Here is a 6314-nt window from a genome sequence, read left to right as displayed (position 1 = left end):
CCTGCCGTTTATTTGATGGATTATTTTACTTTTTTCTTTGATATTTTATTTCTTTCAACTAAATAGATGATAATAGAAATCAAAAGTTGATTTTATATTAATTAATTAACACAAAATAAGTAAAAATCGAGTAAGCTGATCGCTCTTACGAAGAAATCATACGCCTGCCGAGGAAATCTAGACGCCTGCCGTTTATTTGATGGATTATTTTACTTTTTTCTTTGATATTTTATTTCTTTCAACTAAATAGATGATAATACAAATCAAAAGTTGATTTTATATTAATTAATTAACACGAAATAAGTAAAAATCGAGTAAGCTGATCGCTCTTACGAAGAAATCATACGCCTACCAAGAAAATGTATACGCCTGCCGTTTATTTGATGGATTATTTTTATTATTTCTTTGATATTTTAGTTTACTTAGCTTAATAATTGATAACAGAAATAAAAAGTTGACTTTAAATTCGTTAATTAACACAAAATTGGTAAAAATCGGTAAAATAGATAACTCTTACGCAGAATGCATTCGCCCGCCGAGAAGAGTACACGCCTGCCGCTTTACCTGCTGGTGGATGATTTTAAATTTTTTTATTTATATTTAATGTTTTGTAACTTGATAAATGATCAGATTAAATAAAAATTAACCACATTTTTAAATTAACACAACATGAGAAAAAAACATGGGTAAATATACGCGGAATCCATACGCCTGCCGTTTACCTGAAGATGATTTAATATTTTTCTTTCGTTAGTATTTTATTTTACTGTACTAAATAGCAAGCATAGATAAAAAGGAAAAAAATTGCGAAGGGCTTAAAAATAAAGGGAAAACTCTTATGTAGAAATCTTACGACTAATATGCACGCTTGCCATTTTATTTATGTCATTTTTATTTGTATAAATTAATTTATGAATTACTTAAGATTGCTATATATAGACTTAACATTTTGCCTTATAATTATGTTCAAAACTTTACTTATTGCTGCTATTGATTCATCATATTATATGAAGTCGGGTGATACGAGTATGATATAATACATGTATGTATGTCATCCCTTTTAAGTTTGACAAAGTTTTGTTTTCTATCATAATTTAATATTTTGATTGCGCCTGTCACAGAAGCTTTTTATGATAGAAATACAGGGTAAGATTTATCAACACGTCTATAGATACAAAACGCCCAAGGAATATACATGTGTACGCTTTTACGCTTGTCGAATACCTATATTATTGCATTTAATGATTTTTTTCATTATTTTTTTTCTTCAGTCAGCTGTGTACATGATCATAGAATAAGAATGAAATAAAACTGTGTGTGTTGTAAAGAAGGATACTATTAATCAATATCATAACTTTTCGCTTAACGCAAAAAATTGATAATCTTGTATTTTTAAACAATATTTCATTAAACTTTACCAAGTAAATGAATAAAGACATAACAATTAGATTTCAATGATATTAAAACGTAACACGAAACGTGTGCATCAAGTATATTTTTTTCCGGGGGAGGGGGATTAGCATTTAGGTTTGTCCGGAGGGGGGGGGGGTGGTGTCGAGGCAAATATTTGGTGATTTTACTAGTATGTAAAAAAAATATTTTCCAAGGGAGGTGGGGACTCCGTCACCCCCACTTCCGTAAGAAATTTGTGTTTTACCGGGGGGGGGGGGTAACTCTACCCACCTCCCCCCGAGTAGATCCACTCATGAAAAGAATGAGTGAAAATCATTTACAAAGCCAAAGAAAAATTCTTAGATCTACCCCCCAAAAATTAATGAATGTTGACTGATATAAATATTTGATGGACGTTAATGAGTTATACTAACATTGTTATTGTTAGCAAGAACATTGATATTGAAATATCCTAATCTACGACAGCTTACTGATCACAAGGACCGATCTATGATACTGTTCCACGATCAAGTATGGATAAAAAATCGTGTTTTAAAAATGTTAACCAACAGAAATTGTGTTTTCCTATACAACGGCGTCGGAACCGGGGGGGGGGAAGGGGGGGGGTGAGCCCCCCCCCCCAACACTATTAATTTGCTTCCGACGCCACTGCTATATATGGAAACCCTTATGAGAAAGGAGAGGGCTTTAGAAATGTGGCGTGTACATACGTGTATATAGTTGTTTGCGTGTTAAAGGAAGAAATTAAGCTGTTTTCTTGCATCTCTATCTCTCTCCCTCTATCTTTGTCTCCTCTCCTTCTTTCACTTCCCCTCTCTCTCTCTCTCTCTCCTCTCTCCGTCTTTTCCATCCACTGCCCTCTCTTTCTTTCTCTCTTCATCACTGGCGTCGGAAGCAAATTGAAAGTGGGGGGGGGGGCTAGACTAATCCTCAGAAATATTGAAAAAAAAGTATTTCCCAAAATCATGGAAATCCTAATCCGGGGGGGGGGGGGGGGGGGGGGGGGGGGGGGGGGGGGGGGGGGGAGTATACATACTTCCAAAAGAATAAAAAACTTACTCACCCAAATTTTTTTCCCCCAAAATCATGAAATTCCTAATCCGTGGGGGGGGGGGGGGGGGGCTAGTATGCTTCTGAATCAAACTTCTCAATCTTTCAAGGTAAATTTAGGAACAATAATCTTTCCTGCGAGAAAAAGTAGGGGGGGGCTGAACCCTCTATCATGCTATGTTTCTAATGGTTAGGTATAACTTTGCAAAAAAAGTGGGGGGGCTAAGCCCCCCCTAGCCCCCCCCCCCCCCCCCGGTTCCGACGCCTATGTTCATTAACGGAAACAATTCAAATATCAAGAGAAAAAAATAATAATAAATGTAGTTGCACCTGCGTTCAACTGTTCTAGTACATGTATTTTTCAATAAAAAAAACTTCAATAAAAATATGGAGAAAACTGCAGCGAGTCGGTAAGCGTAAGACATTCACATTCCAAATGTTCGACATCTGAACGTGGTGGTTTTTTTCGGTTTTAATTTATTTCATGAGTAAAAATTTTCTGAGTCAAAAATGAACCCGATATTCTATGCAGATCGGTTGTCTTTGAACTTAATGAACGTAAAATATCTTCCCGACAATTTTTATATTAATCAACCATACTGACTATAATTAATCGTAGGTCGTGGAGGTTTTGATAAAAAGAAAAAGAAAAAGAAAGAATAATGCATGCATTCGTAATTATTGATTCTTCAATGTATATGTTACATTAAAGTTTTAAAATTCAGAGAATTTAAAACTATCTATAATGTTACATTAAAGTTTTAAAATTCATAGAATTTAAAACTATCTATAACAAGTTATAGATAGTTTTAAATTCTCTGAATTTTAAAACTTTAATGTAACATATATAATCATACCATATGGCTTACAATATCATTCACTTCACTATCCCTCAAACGGTTACACTCACAGTTTTGTAAATAAAAAAACGGGACCACAATCTGAACATGCACATACAAATTAATGTATTTTTATCTCATTTTATTACAAATCATGTACGAATAACAAAATAATTTACTCATTATGTTCTTTGCTATAATATTTTGGGCGAATCGGGGTTGGGGCTACATATCCAAAGATAACTAATGATCGTTGCTCTACTGATACACGTGTATACATACACGTGTTAGTTTCTTGTGTATTCTGTGTGAATTGAACGGGTTTTTGTCTCTTAAGAAACAATAGACCTTACCTACCTGTATATTGGAAGACGACCGTGAAGCACACACCTTGTACACAAGCCCCCTTCTCTCTCTCTCTCTCTCTCTCTCTCTCTCTCTCTCTCTCTCTCTCTCTCTCTCTCTCTCTCTCTCTCTCTCATGTGTTTTAGGTGACTGAGAAAAATAGTTATGAACGAGTCGATCTTCCTAAGTATGGATACTATGTATAGCCTTTGAACTTATACCTACTTATCAGTAAGTAAAAGACGCGATCACCCGTGGGTATCCGACGATGTATATATCCTCGAGAAGCTTATGAAATATGCAGAAAAACAAAACTTATTTTGTAGGGGAAATTATCATTCATTATTATTTACGAGACAGTCCAGGCTTATATAATAACCAAGAATATTGACATGATTTGAATCACTTTACAACGTTAAACCAGGGTTCTTTTTTTTCTCCATTAAAAACTGAAACCATAAATCGTAAAATTTTAACCCGGTCACATTTTCATCAGCTTGGGAAAATGAAACGAACTTAATACTGAATGATAGCCTCAAAATATAGCATATACTGAACATGAAGCTGCAATAATTATACCAGTATATTGATTGTGAATATTGAATCAACATACAGAGTTCTGCTTTGATTTGGTAATTGCATGCTCTATAAGTCTGCTTTTTTTCTTCTACGAACAGAATAAGTCATCACTGGAAGGTTAGGCGTGTATTGGGTTTCAAAAGTCTATAGTGGGGTATGATTGAGTCTATGTTAGATTTTCTTTTTAGAAAAAGCCGTTTTTTTTAAATATTCAAACTGATACCCCCCTACCCCTCTTTCCCATGAATGGATAATTATCCGCTACACTGATATCATGCAATGTAAAATTTTGCTACTGGCTTATGAATGTCCTGTACATGTAAATATTTGATTTTAAAAAACACAGCGAAACAGAATCAGAATCTAGAGATTTAGATATAGTTTGGTGAACTAGGCAGTGAATGTCTTGAGATGAAAAAGTTTTCAAGATGTAAACAGTTACAAACATTGTACAGAACTAATTGTGTACGAAAATGTAAATGCACTTTGCTTAAAAAGTCTAACCTTTCCCCATATACATTTACTAGAATTAATAATTTAGGAGCATAACTATTTATAAAATCTGGAATGCTTACACAATTTAAGTACGCTATCCTGTTTGTTTAAGAAATACATTATATAGCCTTCATACACGGATAAAGGTTATGCCAGTCCACTTCTCTAAAGAAATGAAATTGTCGAATTGCATCTTTTGAATTAATTGAGTTGATGTAAATATTAATTTCCATTACATGTCTTGAATTTTGTATTTACATGTTCACCCAACACAGTATTTACAGTTTGACTCCATACGTATTTCTGTACTTAGTATAACAGTGCATTAATTATATATATTCACATCAGTATACTTTCCTTCTTATTTCAGACACCTCTTTTAGATCGTATGAATATATAACATAAAATATTTTGTTTATACGTAAAATACATGCATAATTTAAGGGTTCATCGAAAAACTAGAGACCATCTTTAATCTTAAAATTCGAGCAGAGACATACAAAAGTCATGTACATGTATATCATAACAGTACATATGTCCCTGATTCGAGTTTGTAATATATCTTTAATTAATTGCAACAAAAGAATAAGGGTATGAAAACACTAATAAAGTATAACGATAACTATGTAAAAAGCTGATGTTTTTCAAGAAATAAAAATAAAAGACATGGATAAATGATTAAATCAGCAGGCTTACAACTCAGTGTCTCGGCAGGCGTAAGCAGGGTAAGAACTCTTTGTCTTCTTTACAGAATTTGAACATTTTTAATAATACTGTTCATTAAACAGCGAATACAAAATAACATTTTATTTCTTTGATCATGTATTTAGTTAGGAAACATAAAATATCCAAGAAAAAAAAATTATCAGATAAACGGCAGGCGTAAAGATTTTCTCGGCAGGCGTATGCATTCTGCGTAAGAGTTATCTATTTTACCGATTTTTACCAATTTTGTGTTAATTAACGAATTTAAAGTCAACTTTTTATTTCTGTTATCAATTATTAAGCTAAGTAAACTAAAATATCAAAGAAATAATAAAAATAATCCATCAAATAAACGGCAGGCGTATACATTATCTCGGCAGGCGTATGATTTCTTCGTAAGAGCGATCAGCTTACTCGATTTTTACTTATTTCGTGTTAATTAATTAATATAAAATCAACTTTTGATTTGTATTATCATCTATTTAGTTGAAAGAAATAAAATATCAAAGAAAAAAGTAAAATAATCCATCAAATAAACGGCAGGCGTCTAGATTTCCTCGGCAGGCGTATGATTTCTTCGTAAGAGCGATCAGCTTACTCGATTTTTACTTATTTTGTGTTAATTAATTAATATAAAATCAACTTTTGATTTGTATTATCATCTATTTAGTTGAAAGAAATAAAATATCAAAGAAAAAAGTAAAATAATCCATCAAATAAACGGCAGGCGTCTAGATTTCCTCGGCAGGCGTATGATTTCTTCGTAAGAGCGATCAGCTTACTCGATTTTTACTTATTTTGTGTTAATTAATTAATATAAAATCAACTTTTGATTTGTATTATCATCTATTTAGTTGAAAGAAATAAAATATCAAAGAAAAAAATAAA

The sequence above is a fragment of the Magallana gigas genome, chromosome 7 (genome assembly GCF_963853765.1).
Source record: "Magallana gigas chromosome 7, xbMagGiga1.1, whole genome shotgun sequence".
NCBI lineage: Eukaryota > Metazoa > Mollusca > Bivalvia > Ostreida > Ostreidae > Magallana > Magallana gigas.
Note: the sequence above shows the minus strand (reverse complement) of the source record.